The sequence below is a fragment of the Dermochelys coriacea genome, chromosome 1 (genome assembly GCF_009764565.3).
Source record: "Dermochelys coriacea isolate rDerCor1 chromosome 1, rDerCor1.pri.v4, whole genome shotgun sequence".
Taxonomy (NCBI): domain Eukaryota; kingdom Metazoa; phylum Chordata; order Testudines; family Dermochelyidae; genus Dermochelys; species Dermochelys coriacea.
This window is the reverse complement of record NC_050068.2, coordinates 339,876,656-339,890,905: the sequence shown is the minus strand read 5'-3', so window position 1 is coordinate 339,890,905 and position 14,250 is coordinate 339,876,656. Positions and strand designations below refer to the sequence as shown.

Genomic DNA, 14,250 nt, shown 5'->3' with positions numbered 1-14,250 from the left:
ACAAAATCTTCAGTGTTACCTTGTCCTTTCATTCTTCAATTAGGGTTGAATCCTCAGCTGGTGTGAACTGGCATAATTCTAAAAATACAGCAACTGAGGGTGTGTGGGCCAGTGTATTTATTTGGGTATGCTAACATACCCATTACACCATTGATTAAAACCTTTCCAGTGTGCCTAAAACTGTAGAAAGTAAAGCCATGCTCTCTATGTGAAGTTATGATAGCTGCTAATGAAATAACTTGTATATTAATGCAAACTATGTTTGTATATCATGTTTCTGTGTATGTAAATGTTGGAGGTTTTATTTTAAGGTGGTAATTTGTCTTACATAAATGTGCTCTCAAAACCATAATGAATCAGCTGATTAAACTAACTAGGATAAAACCCAATGACCAGTAGTGGATGGAAAGTGGAGGAGTTGTTGTTTTTTCCCTTGCAAAGGCTTCCTTTATCATCCAACAGCCCGTGACTCCTTTCTTTCTCAGATGAAATGACTGAGGCCATGCCTAACCTACAGGGGCTACAATGTCACCGCTCCAGCTCTGCCACCTGTGCTTGAGATGCATCCTAAAGCAATAGAAGGGATTTCTGTCACTGAAGTTAATCCACCTCTCCATGTGATGGCAGTTAAGTTGACAGAGGAATTCTTCTGTTGACTTAGCTATAACTACCACAGGGGTAAGGAGCTAGGTTGATCTAAATTTTAGGTGCAGTGGGGGATGCGTGGAGGGGCCTCCAGGGTCATGTGCCCCCCTTCTCTATCCCCCCGATTTGCTGCTTGGCTTGTATTGAGCATGCTTACACATATTGACCCTGGGGCTGAAGCCAGCTGCCTTCGCTCGGGGCCTCTTCTCCCCCCCCCCCCCCCACAATTGGCAGGCATAAGTTGTCTCCTTAAACTGCTGACATGAATTAAGTCTTCCCTGTCTCCTCCCAGTTCTAGTACTCAGAGATCCACAAATGTAAAGAAAACAATGCTGTGCATTCAAAAGGTAGCACTCACTTCATAAGGAGATAATTTGCATCCTTGCCTTTGAGGTAATATCCTTTGGGCCAGACCAGCACCCTTTGTGTATTGTAGTGAGCAAGCAGAAGTCATCACCTTTCCCTACCGCTTTGCTATTGTAAAAACGTCCTAAAGAGGGGTGGTGGTAATGTTTCCTGTATAAACTCCTCGCAACATCTCCATGTCTGCAGGTATGTGCTGCCTGTGTTGTAGGAAGCAAGCATAACCCTGAAGGAGTATACCTAGAAGAGGGTGTCTTCGTTTTTCTCCTCATGCAGGACAGAGTTTCTGTATGGAAGATTTGTACAGTAATATGCTCAGTGCTCTTCCTAATTGCTTTTTTTTTAACTGTTTCTCTTCCCTTTCCCTTGGATACTTGTATATCAATAAATGCAGGAATGATAATTTTCTGGCAAAACTTTAAAGTTGCATCTCCAGCCAAGGTTAGAGTCTCTGGGGTTGAATAAAAGGGTTAAAGTCAACTTCTTTAAAAAATGAGGTTCTATTAGTGTTAAGCTTAAAGCTGAAGCTTTTATTTGAAATTTCTTTTCAGATTGATTCCATAGCCAAGAATGTCAAATATGGGTGTCTAAAGTGGGGCCCCCATCTCCGTGTTTAGATGCCTAAACCAGTTCTCTCATTTGCACAGGTGCCATGCATCCGCCGCTCACATAGGGTGACCAGACAGCAAGTGTGAAAAATCAGGACAGGAAGTGGGGGATAATAGAAACCTATATAAGAAAAAGCCCCAAATATCCAGACTGTCCCTATAAAATCGGGACATCTGGTCACCCTATGCTCACATCAAAGCTTGTGGGAAATGCTGGTTTACAGCACGACTGAAAATCAGGCCACTTATTTGTGTGATTCAGTCTATGTAGAGTGCCTGATGCATTTATTTTGGCCTTGACATTTTAATTGTATGGTTATAGGGGACTATTGAAAACCCAGGCTATGCATCAAGTGTCTGTGTTAAAGGGGCTAAGCCTTCGGGTGTGTTCATGCTAGAAACGCTGCGGCTGTACTGTAGGCCCTCACTACAGCGATGGAGGGGGGTCTTCTGGCACTGCAGTAAATCCACTTCTCCAAGAGGCAGTAGCTAGGTAGACAGAAGAGTTCTTCTGTCAACCCAGCAATCTCTACTGTGGGGCTTAGTTTGGCTTAGCTGGGTCTCTCAGGCTGTGAATTTTTCAAATCCTGAGCAAGGGAGCTCGGTCGACTTAAGTTTTAGATGTAAACCAAGCCTCACTTATGCTTTAAGGCAGTGGTTCTCAAACTTTTGTACTAGTGACCCCTTTCACATAGCAAACCTCTGAGTGTGACCCCCTCCCTTTATAAATTAAAAATAGGGGTTTTTTAAAATATATTTAACACCATTATAAATACAGGATGCAAAGCGGGGTTTAGGGTGAAGGCTGACAGCTCGCAAACCCCTGCTTTAAGGCCTGGCCTGCACACAGATTTTGTACAGGTATAACTATGTTTGTTAAGGGTGTTTTGTTTTGTTTTTTCTTTAAAGTTACACTGGTACAATCCCTAGAGTGCATGCAATTATACTAGTATAAAAATGCTTCCAGGAGTATAGCTTATTTCTCTTCCTGTGTGGGAATAGCTATACTGCTATAAGCTTCATTACACTGATACAACTTTTGTATGTTGACAAGGCCTAACTCCCCCTTTATGCTCCAGCAGCGTAATGGGACTTTATAACTGGCATCAGTTTAATTCAGGCTATGTCGAGTTAATTGAGGGATGTGATCATTCCCCTCTATTTGACGTTGGTGAAGCCTCTTCTGGAATACTGTGTCCAGTTTTGGGCCCCACGCTACAAGAAGGATGTGGAAAAATTGGAAAGAGTCCAGCAGAGGGCAACAAAAATGATTCGGGGGCTGGAACACACAACTTATGGGGAGAGGCTGAGGGAACTGGGATTGTTTAGTCTGCGGAAGAGAAGAATGAGGGGGGATTTGATAGCTGCTTTCAGCTACCTGAAAGGGGGTCTCCAAAGAGGATGGATCTAGACTGTTCTCAGTGGTAGCAGATGAGCAAACAATGAGCAATGGTCTCAAGTTGCAATGTGGGAGGTTTAGGCTGGATGTTCGGAAAAACTTTTTCACTAGGAGGGTGGTGAAGCACTGGAATGGGTTACCTACAGAAGCCATGGAACTTCCTTCCTTAGAAGTTTTTAAGGTCAGGCTTGACAAAGGTAGGTTGATCCCTGGCTGGGATGATTTAGTTGGGGTTGGCCCTGCTTTAGCAGGGGGTTGGACTAGATGACCTCCTGAGGTCCCTTCCAACCCGGCTATTCTATATCTACACTAGAAACACTACAGGGGCATGGATGCAGCTGTGAGACCATATTTAACGGCTGTGTTTGGGATCTAGTGGCTGATGAAGCATGAATGAAGACATCATTTTTCCACAGTCTCCTGTCACTTTATGATAAGTTTAAATAAACCTTTTTTTTTTGTCCAAATCGTTAACATTTTTTCTTGAACCATTTTAAATCAGAACTTTATTTTAATGTTGAGTACTAGCCTATCTCAGTGTTAATTCTCTTTACCTCATCTCCCTTTCCCAGCACAGTTGCACTGTATCTAATTCACTAGGGGCACTGGGCTGTTGTCAACAGCAGCAGCTCAGAGTTCTGTGGGCACTGAAAGTTGATAAAGATTCCTACCTTAATTTTCAGCTGAGAGTGGCATTATAGCCTGATCTTTCTGGTGCACAGATGAAATTTACTGTTATGAGCTGGATGAAATCTTGTTGGGGTTGAGTTAAAACGTTGCTCAAATTGAGAGGTGAACATGCCCTTCATTTAAGATAGGTAAATGGATGCACCTGTGTGTGCATGCGTACACATGGAGTCTAGTAGGGTCTGCCCAGAAACTAGGACCAAGGGGGTGGGGGCTTCCACTGGGTACTGTGACCAAGAGTGGGGTGTTATGAGAAAGAGAACAAACACACCCAGAAAAAGTGACAGAGGCAAGAAAGCCAAGCACTAGCCTTTGAGCACAGTGTGATGCTGGAAAAGCTAACGAGAGAGAGAGCTTTTGGATGTTTGCTAATGAGCCTTGGGCCTGTTAGTTTAAATGGCTTGCTTTGTTCTTGGTTCCTCGTGTGCTCAGATGAGCAGGACTTTACAAGGTTGCCACTGCTCCAGGATTGTCTTGGAATCTCCAGGAATAAAAGATTACTCTTTAATTAAAAATTGTCATGTGATGAAACCTGCAGGAATACCTCTAACCAAAATTTGTGACCCTACTTCATAAGGAACTTACAACCAACAAGCTGGCATCGAAGTTATGCTGCATACCAGCTTCCATCTATTTCTACTTCCACCAGAAACATCCCTCAGGCCCTGAAATTTGAATAGTTGCTTGGGTCAAAAAGGGCAACAATACTGAGTATCTGCCATAAAAAAATCAAATCACACCAGCAGCTGTACTACTTTTGCTATCCCATGTCAACTTTTCCCTCCCACATCTTCCCAAAAGAGAGCGCTTAAAGAAATAATCACATTTGCTTCTCCTAGCAAAGCAGTTGTCAGGCCATGGGGAAAAAGTGACTTTTCATTTAAAGTAGAAAAATTCAATGGCAGGATAGATACTGAGAAAAGCAACCACCAACAATTGGTGGGACTAGCTTCCTCCTTTCCTCATCCCTAGCAGACAAATATCAAGGAAATTATGAGCTGGGCATTCAGCTGTTGCAACTACCAGAGCCCCACTGAACTCCAGTGCACTTATGCTGCTTTATAACAACCGCCTAGGGTAATTTTGAGCTCTACACTCTTTATATCAGTATGATCCAAATGATCTTCTTCACTGGACTGGGTCCTCCATGGCTGGCTTCCACCCCAGTCTTCGTTTCAAACACACCCTAGCATAGTAGAGAAAGCAGCGCATTATAGCCATAATAAGGATTTCTGCAGTGACATGTACTTGGGCTCCTACACTGTCTCACTTTGCTTATGTTGACTTCATAGCGTAAGCAACTCCAGACAAAGGCCTGCATTTTTGTGGGGGGCGGGGCGGGGGTCCCATGAAGAGTCATGCACAGTGCTGATATGGTGCAATGGCTCTAGCCTGCCCCCTGTGGCCAATAGGAATTAAAGTATTGCCTTCAAGGAAGAAAGAAAAGGAGTACTTGCGGCACCTTAGCGACTAACAAATTTATTTGAGCATAAGCTTTCGTGAGCTACAGCTCACTTCATCGGATGCATTCGGTAGAAAATACAGTGGGGAGATTTATATACACACACTGAGAACATGAAACAATGGGTGTTACCATACACACTGTAAGGACAGTGATCACTTAAGATGAGCTATTATCAGCGGGGGTGGGGGGGGGGAAGGAAGAAAACCTTTTATGGTGATAATCAAGGTTTTCTTCCTTTCCCCCCCGCCTTCCTGCTGGTAATAGCTCATCTTAAGTGATCGCTGTCCTTACAGTGTGTATGGTAACACCCATTGTTTCATGTTCTCAGTGTGTGTATATAAATCTCCCCACTATATTTTCCACCGAATGCATCCGATGAAGTGAGCTGTAGCTCACGAAAGCTTATGCTCAAATAAATTTGTTAGTCGCTAAGGTGCCGCAAGTACTCCTTTTCTTTTTGCAAATACAGACTAACACGGCTGCTATTCTGAAACCTTCAAGGAAAGGGGGCTTAGACCCTCAATTAACAGAGGCAGTGAAGGATGGGAACAACACAGGTGGTTATCAGACCCATTTTACCAACCGGTGGCAAGTTATATGAGCCCATGGTGCCGTGCTCCAGCAATATTCAGGGTACGGAGGCCCGGCTCTACCAATGTTTGGGGCTGGGATCTCTCCCCCGGCCCGCCTGCTGCCCCGCGCGCCTCCCCCCAAGTGTCTCTGCCTGGGCCAGGGGCAGCGGGCAACTGCCCTGCCTCGTCGCACTGTGCTCCCTTGCCAGCCGCTGCTGAGGGGTTTGGATGGAGGGTCAGAGGAGTGAGTGAGTGACTGCAACAGCTCACAGTTGGCTGCTCAGCCTGCTTTGGGCTTTTTCTTTCCCTTCCTCGCTTCCTCTTTTCTTTTGCTAGTTTCCCTTCTTTGTGGCTGTACCCAGGACACGCCAATTGCCCCCAACCCCAACGCTTCCTCCTCCCCATTTGCACTTTGGGGGGAGAAAAGCGGGCTGTTTTTGTGTGCTGCAAACAACAACGCTGCAGCTCCTCCTCCCCCCCCGTCCCCTCCAAATGAGCCCGCTTCTTTCCCCTCTGTCTCCCTGGGCGAAGTCTCTCTGCCCCATTCCCCGTAATCTCTCTCCGGAGTTGAGGGTGGGGAAAAGTTTGTTGACTGTCAATTTTCTTTCTGAACTCTTGTCGTTCTTGTTTTTTGAATGAGGATTTCTTGCTCCGGGGAAGTGTAACCCCCTGGACCTAAGAGGGGCCCTAGGAGCATGTGCAGTGATGGGGGCGGGGTGAGTGTGCTACTGGGGGGTGGGAGCGGGCTGGGGGGAGATCCCCCCCTCCTGCCCTGCACCCCAAATGCCTCATCCTCAGCCCCATCCCAGAGCCCACACACCCCCAGCCAGAGCCCTCACACACCCTGCATCCCAACCCTCTGCCCCAGCCCTGCGCACCATCCTGAACCCCTCATCCCCTCCCCTCAGCCCTCGCCCCATCCCTCCACCCACATTGTGCAATATAGGGAAACTGTTAAACGCTTACTGTTTCCAGTCCATTTTTACATTATTATAAAATATATATATCGGCATACGAGGCAGGAGTGTGGGGCCTTGGACCCATTCTGGGCATCACCAAAAATTATACAAACCTGCCACCCCCTGCAACCAAGGACTAGTCCCTGCACTCTTTTTAGTAACATATGCAGCGGCAAATTACGATTTATTGGGGTCCTGGACCCAAAGAACAGTTGCCCCCCCAAAAAAAAACCTCTTACTGTGGGGCCCTGCCCCCTTCTCCTTCCCTTCCCCCAGGCCCTGCTCTGGCCAGACCGGAAGTTGGGCCATGGTAAGAGCCACCCAAGGAGCCTGGGCCACTGTGAGTAGCCCCCAGACCCATAGGTGTAGTTTCACTGCTATATTTGGCCGGGGGCAGGGGCGCATGGTGGGGCAGGCCTGTACACACACAGATGCATGTGCTGAAGCCGGTTCCCCTGGCTCACTGGCTTTCTCCCCCTGCCTGGAGTGGTACCTGAGCTGCTGGTGCTATGAGGAGGGGATGAGCTGGCTTAACAGGGGAGCCCCAGCCTTTCAGTTACCCCTCTGCCCAAGAGTGGCCACCGTGATCTGCTGGAGTGGGATGTGCCCTGAGCTGGCCCATAGCAAGGCTCCCCACGGTGCAGGCTCTGCTGGACAGTGCCCCAGCTCCCACTGCCCACAACCACCCAGCACCTGCGCTACCCATCCGGGGTGGCTCTGCACGAGCCCTGGGGCCTTATCCAGGCAAAGGGGCCAGGGCCAGGCACAGACATGGTGTGGGGGTTGGTGACACAGTCACCATGAAGACCAGCCCCACTCCTCCACCCGGACCCTGCCACTGCAAGACTTGCCCTGTGGCCACTTGAAAAAGAGCAATGCCCCCACCACCCCAAAACTACATGTATGCACAGACCAGTCCTGGGCAGAGTGCCCCGGAGGTGGGGGAGGGAACACATGCCAGGGGCTGATCTCAGGCATCCCAGGCCCCTCACGTAGGGAAGGTGGTGGGTCTGGGGCTCCTCACAGTGGCCGAGGCTCTCTGAGCGGCTTTTAGCACAGCCCGGTTCCAGCTTCCCACCTGGCCTGGGGCACAGGGCCCCGGGGAGGAGAAGCAAGGGGCAGGGCTACAGTTCCGGCACCGGTGCCCCCCCCCTTCTATACAGGCTCCAGTGCTCCTGTGGGGGAAGCCCAAATTGGCCAGGGGCCCATGGGCCCGTGCATTAATCTGCCACTGAATGTATGCAGATTAGTTTTTAGCGTCTCAAGCAAGGGAGTTCACGTTCATGTTATGCAATTAATGTAGAACGTATATGGAACAAAACCTTTGAACAGTGCGACCATGACACTCCAATGCAGACTGCATTGTATAATGTACTGACAAAGAGTATGACTCAATTTTACACACACTGTGTATTGTTTGACCACACTGAGGCTTAATCAGCAGCCTTTGAAACATTTTCTTCCCACTATACCCTATAAATAGTATCAAGATGGTAGATTTGATTATGAGCAAGAGAGCAGCCAAGTACAGAAATCATGTATACCATGAAAGAATGTGGCAGGCAGGAGATTGCTCTGTCACTAATTTTATTCTCTCTCATTCTGTGCTTGCAATGAGTTCCCTGTAGGGTGCATCTCCAACTGAGCCCCATTAATTTTAATAGACTCTGCACCTCAGGGTGTCGACCTGCACAGAACTCATTACGGGATCAGGGGCTCTAAACACCATGCATGTTTATAGTGCTGAACACAAATGGCCTTAGATATGGTCCCAGCCTCAGGTGAGCCTGGTAAAACAGAGCAGGAATAAGTTTAAATGTTCTTAACTGCCTATATGATTGTTAAAAGAAAAGGAGTACTTGTGGCACCTTAGAGACTAACAAATTTATTAGAGCATAAGCTTTCGTGAGCTGCATCCGATGAAGTGAGCTGTAGCTCACGAAAGCTTATGCTCTAATAAATTTGTTAGTCTCTAAGGTGCCACAAGTACTCCTTTTCTTTTTGCGAATACAGACTAACACGGCTGCTACTCTGAAACCTGTCATATATGATTGTTGTATATGCATGAAGTTCCTCAGTACTGGCGACAGAGAAAGCCACATACATTGGGGTCTTCCTATCTTAACAACATACAACTTCTTTCTCCACTGAAAATTTCCCTCACTCACCCTCTAGGAGGAATGAAATGCAGCAGACATTTTCAACACAACAACTCTGTCTGATGATCTCTGATGCTAGAAGCACAAACAGCATGACTGTAATTTGCAGGGCTCCTAGATGAACTGGAAATGTTTCATAACTGAATTCGCCCAGGTAGAAATTGCAAAACACATTCCTTGGCTGGCTCGTTAAAGTCATTGTTATTGTTGGCAGAAAAAGAACAAGGATATCATGGAAAGTATACTACCCCGGATCAAACAGAGTAGCAAGTGTCAGAAGCACTAAAGAACTGCTTTGAGCCATTGCTCATGCCCTGTCCTGGAGACATCTACAAGACAAAGCCTTTAGTTTTGGAATCCTCAAGTATATTTCATGCTGCAGCACCATCCCCGGCTTGCTAACACTTTGTGTTTTTCATGACTTATAGCCTAATTCCATACATGTGGTTTGGTGCTGTACATAATGGCTTATAAAAGAAGGGATAGGTTGGTAGGGGATGTGAAATTGTGGGACAAGTTCAGCAATGCGTCTCGATTGATATAACAATGCTTTCTGCCAGACCAAATGTGTATGTTACAATACCTTAGACTCACTCCCTCTTACCAATGTATATCTTACAGCCTCACCTTACCCATTAACTCTGAATTTGGTCCACGTTATCTGTGTTGGGATTCTAGTGCTGGCTACAGCTGCATTAGTGCCAACCATTAGCATAGGCTCTGTTTACACTGGTACAGCACTATTGGCACCTGTCCAGCTTACCCTGTTTGGAACTGCATAGATCATGATGCACAGATATAAATCTTGTCTGTGCTAGGAGGTTGCAATGGTGCAACTACACTGAGACTAAACATCCAGTACAGACAAGGCCTTATAAGGGTAAGAGTCGAAGGCTATGTCTACACTACAGAGCCTATGGTGGCATAGCCCCTTAATGTCGACGCAGCATACGCCAATGAAAGGAGGTGGTATTCTGCCAGTGAAGTAATATCCCCCTCTCCATTGATGTTAGCTATGCCAGAAGAAGCTCTCTTTCTACAGCTGGGGGTTTGTTGGCATAGCTATGTCACTAGGAAGTGTGCGTTTCTTCACACCACTGACTGACATAGCAATTAGTTCTAAGTGTAGACCAGGCCTAAATTGATGAGCCTCAGACAGGAGAAAGGAGTACAGCAAGGAAGTGTGCATTAAAGTGTGCCACAATGTCCACCTTCTTAGTATTTAACTTACATCTGTTTAAACTTTTGATAGACCAACTTACTAAGGGCTTGTCAAGCTAGTGTTTGTATAATTTCACACTGGTGTAACTTATTCCTCCACTCTCCAGGTTGTGCTAATTTAACTATTTTGGTTAAAAAAAGTATGAGTGCAAGAGTGTCTAATTTACATCCTCACACATCCCTTGTGAATTTGGCCCTTTGTTACATACTCTTGACAAAGCCTCATTTTTAAAGCATTTCCTACACTACGATTAGGCATAGGTGCTACTGTGTTTTCATCACAGAACTGGCTCCCAATAGGAATAGTTTCTCCCTCTTTCCCCTGGTGTAAGGCGGGTCTCTCCTCACATTGAGGGATTCAGACCCAGGACCCGCCAAACAGAACACCACCTCATCTTTCACGTGCGCGGCCTCTTGGAACTCGTCAAGCATTTCTCAGAACTGGGCTCTCCCTTCCGTGCTCAGGGTGACCCCTCCCGAAATAGGAAGTGCCTTCCCTAGGCAGCAGCTGGCATGCCCCAGGGGAACACTCACTGAATTGTCAGTTGTGTGCTTAACTCTAGGGAACTGGAAGGAAAGGTTATTTTTGGTAATAGGATCAGCAGTTACACCCTAGTCTTCAGACTTTCCATTAGGTCACAGCTACCTCCTTCCACTTACTACCTATAAAACAAAGAGCAGCAGAAAGGAGCCTGTGGTAGTTGAGGATTAAACAGATGCTGTGAGTAGTAAGAGCCTGGTTGGTGTCCTAGAAAGAGCAGCCAGCTTCACTTTCCTATCCCTGGTATGTGCTATACCTTTATCTCTGAGGGTAACCGCAGATTTTGAAATAGCCACAACACAGCCTCGCTCCCCCTCCCTTCTGAAACCAGTGGGCGCTCTGCTCCATCGGGCGGCCAGGGGCTGCCCAGGGCGGCTCGGTGCAAGTGCTTGGGCCAGCCGGCGCGCAGCTGCAGCGAGGCAGCTGATGCGGGTGGGCCAGGGCTCCCCGGCCGCGGGGCTGTGGGGATCTTGGACAGAAGCAGCAGGGCCAGGCCTGGGGCTAGCCTCCCTGGAGGGGCCGTTCACCTGCCACCCATGAGTATGTGAAGGGAGCACTGACCTTGGCCCACGGGTTTTCTTTCAGTCCTTGCTGTGATGAAGGTCAAGTGATGCTCATACCTTAACTTTTTGAGGTAACAGAAGGGGCTCACACAGACACAACAGCACTGGTCTACTGAGGAACTACAATTAGTGTCCGACCAATCTATGTTTGCTGTGTTGTAGCTATGCTGGCCCCAGGTATTAGAGAGAAAAGGTGGATGAGGTAATATCTTTTAGTGGCCCCACTTCTGTTCGTGCCAGAGACAAGCTTTACAAGCTTACACAGAGCTCTTCTCCAACTCTGTGTAAGCTTGAAAGCTTGTCTCTTTTACCAGCAGAAGTAGGTCCAATAAAATATATTACCTCACCCACTTAGTCTCGCTAGGCTCAATGTATGCTACAAAGGGTATTTTTTAGTGGGGGTAAGTCCCATTTGAAAGTAAATTCTGAATCCATCTAGTACTGAAATAAGAGGCCATTATTTTTCTTAGTTTATCTCATCCTCTCATTTTGGAGACATCAACTTCTTGCAAGAAGCCAATGGGGCTATAACAGCAGGTCAGGGCATCAAATCTAACTGAATTATGGTTTTCCCTAAGTACAGTGACAGCATGGGCTAATACAGTCCTAGCCCTGCTCTCAGCTCTGCCACTCATTTCCTGTGCAACTTTGGGCAAGTCACTTAACCACTCCATGCCTCAATTTCCCCATTTGTAAAATGGAGATACTTTGTTACCTGCCTAAGGCTTTGGGTGGCTGAAGTCATGTTCTAAAGTACTTTGAGAACCTCATAAAGTAGACGCTTTTGTAAGTTTTATTTAACTAAGATGCTTACATGGCTCCCTATTACTTAGTATCTGAGCACCTCACAATCTTTAATGCATTTATATTCAACACCCCTGGTAGGCCCATTTTACAGATGAGAAATTGAGGCCTATGGGGACCTAAGGTAGAAAGTGACTTTCCAAAGGGCCCATAGGAAGTCTGTGGAACAGAGCACTGAACCGTGCTCTCCCAAGTCCCTTAACACTGGACTCTCCTTCCTCTTTAATATTTAACTCTCTCTAACCTTTATTATTTACTGCCTGCTTAGGAGGAAACAGCAACTTTAAAATTTGGGCTCCCATGTGGCCAGGCTATTATAGGATTGAGTTGTTTATCCTGATTGGGCAATGCAGATAAACCACCTGCTGTTTCTGAAGTGGAATGAGACAGAGGGGAACAGGAGTATTTCATAGAAGCTGTCACAGCAAGAGGGAAATTATTAGGAAATAGTTGTCAGCACATTTCTATTTCCAATACACAAGTTGCTGCCAGGGCGGGGAGGAAGAAAACTGGATCATCAACATGGTCCTTAGGCTTTCTGACAAATTTAATTACATCTGGATATTTCCTGTCTTCCTAAATGGGTTTAAATCTGATTAGGTTTAATTTTCCATTTATGATAGGAGAGATTTTCTAGTGAGACTGAGCTTGGAATATGTTCTGTGGAGTGAAGAGTATGTGTTGATACTGTATACCCTACGAATAAATTCATGGGCTTTGCTTCAGACATCACGAGAGAGAGGAGAAAATTCCCCTTGCTGTAAGTATCACACTACAGGCGATATGGGTAACTCACTCCACTATTTTTTTATACGTCAGTTATGCACAAGAGGCATTTTTGTTTTTAATTCAGTTACAACCAAATGCTAATGATTATCACTAATAGGCTAAGGCACCCACCTGTCCCCTGTAGCATGGGAGAGTTTGTGGTCACAAAAGCCAAGCCCTGGGTTCACATACATAATCTTTCTGACGGAGAAAAGAAACTGCTGCAGGAGATACTAGGAACTAAAAAATATTCTTGGAACACCCTGACTGAATTTCCAAAGGGGATTTAAATAACCCAGTCAGACCAATTTAGCTGCAAGTCGTTCCTTTTGGAAAAGCTTTTCCACCAGAATGCTACAAAAGAGGGGGGGGGGGGAAATCTATCCCTCTCTCCCCACAAAGCAGAGTTTCCTATAACAGAGAAAAGAGAAAAGCTGAAAACTCCATAAAGTGCACCTTGGCCAACCTGATTAACCAGGGGTTCTGTTCTATCAGTTCTCTCTAGGATTCAGTTCAGATCAATAACCATTTAGAGGCTACCGTGATACGAGCTCTATATAATTATGACAGACAGACTAATTTAATAGTAGTGCCAAATACATTGTCTGAAGGATGCTGGACAAGTGCTTTATTAGTTGATGTATGAAGTTTTTTCCACAGATTACTTTCTGCCCTTTATCCAATCTTTATTAACCTGTATTCTATTAAATGTGAGGTGATATATTATAACAACATACTTAAGAAGCATTAGGATATGGACACACGAGAGATACAACTGCTTTGCATTCAAAACAGTTGTCATCTTCCACATCAGAAGTGGCTGCATTTCATGGTGGGTAATGTGATACTTTCTGATTCTTTAGATACCTCCCAAGTATGTTACAAAGCTGCACAAGTATTGCTAGTGAAGTGCTCCTAGGATAAAATGGTGGCATATAGTGACCACCTTATATCATGGGTGAAATCATGGCACATTGAAGTCAATAATAGTTTTGTTTCAGAGTAGCAGCCGTGTTAGTCTGTATTCGCAAAAAGAAAAGGAGTACTTGTGACACCTTAGAGACTAACAAATTTATTTGAGCATAAGCTTTCGTGAGCTACAGCTCACTTCATCTGATGAATCCGAGGAAGTGAGCTGTAGCTCACGAAAGCTTATGCTCATATAAATTTGTTAGTCTCTAATAATAGTTTTGGGATTGACTTCACTGGGATGAGGATTTCAGCCTAGAAAGAAAAAGAATGATCAGTCTATCTAAATCATTTCCATGCATATGCAGGAAAGAATGCAAAACAGTATAAAGACACTTCCATTTTTTTTCTACATTGGTTCTTATAAAAGATGTGTGGTTTTGCAGCTCAATACCAATGATCCACCCAGCGCCTCATGAGCTGCAACAAGACACTAGCACAAGTATAGGAAATGGATTTTGTTCCTCAAAGATTTGCAAGGCCCAGTGGAATATTCCTGCGTCATTTTACACATTGCTGTTCAGATG

General features: G+C 45.7%; 1 protein-coding gene across 5 annotated transcripts in view; it reads right to left on the bottom strand.

Moving 5' to 3' along the window:
* The window catches only part of UPF2 (UPF2 regulator of nonsense mediated mRNA decay), a 192,021-nt gene that overhangs the window by 40,933 nt on the left and 136,838 nt on the right, over positions 1-14,250 (bottom strand). The window lies entirely within an intron of this gene.